Consider the following 572-nt stretch of genomic DNA (forward strand, 5'->3'; position numbering starts at 1 on the left):
GCACTGCAATTTGAGGACAAAATGAGCATTGTCTCTCCCTTCACAGCACACAGCAGTGCAACAGGAGAATGACCATCTTGGGTTGCTGAGCTAAGTGTTCCCATGGTCATAGGCACTGGCCTGAGTGCTCTGACTAAGCAAAGATAGAAGTCATTTCCAAGGAAAAGAAAAGAAAAATAGGAGAAAAATAGGAAAAATCGTAACAAGCTTCAAGCTAAAGTTTATTCTCTACCATCCTATCTCAAGCGACTTGCAACGCCTTGATCACACACCTCTGTTAACACATCAGTGAACTCAGTCAGACATACCCAAAGTGCAAGGTTGTTATGATTTTTTCTATTTTCTTTTCTTTTTCCTCGAAAGTGACCCCTATCTTTGCTTAGTCAGGGCACTTAGGCCAGTGCTTAAGACTGTGGGAATGCTTAGCTCAGCAACCCAGTCAGTCACTCTCCTATCATGCTGCTGTGTGCTGTGAAGGAAGAGACAATACCTCTTTTGTCTCTCACTTGCAGTGCAATGACAACAGCACAACAGCAAGACAACAGCTTTTGTGGAGAGCCTGGCAACAACAG

Source organism: Guyanagaster necrorhizus (genome assembly GCF_019112545.1).
Source record: "Guyanagaster necrorhizus MCA 3950 unplaced genomic scaffold BT62scaffold_28, whole genome shotgun sequence".
In the NCBI taxonomy this organism is placed as follows: Eukaryota; Fungi; Basidiomycota; class Agaricomycetes; order Agaricales; family Physalacriaceae; genus Guyanagaster; species Guyanagaster necrorhizus.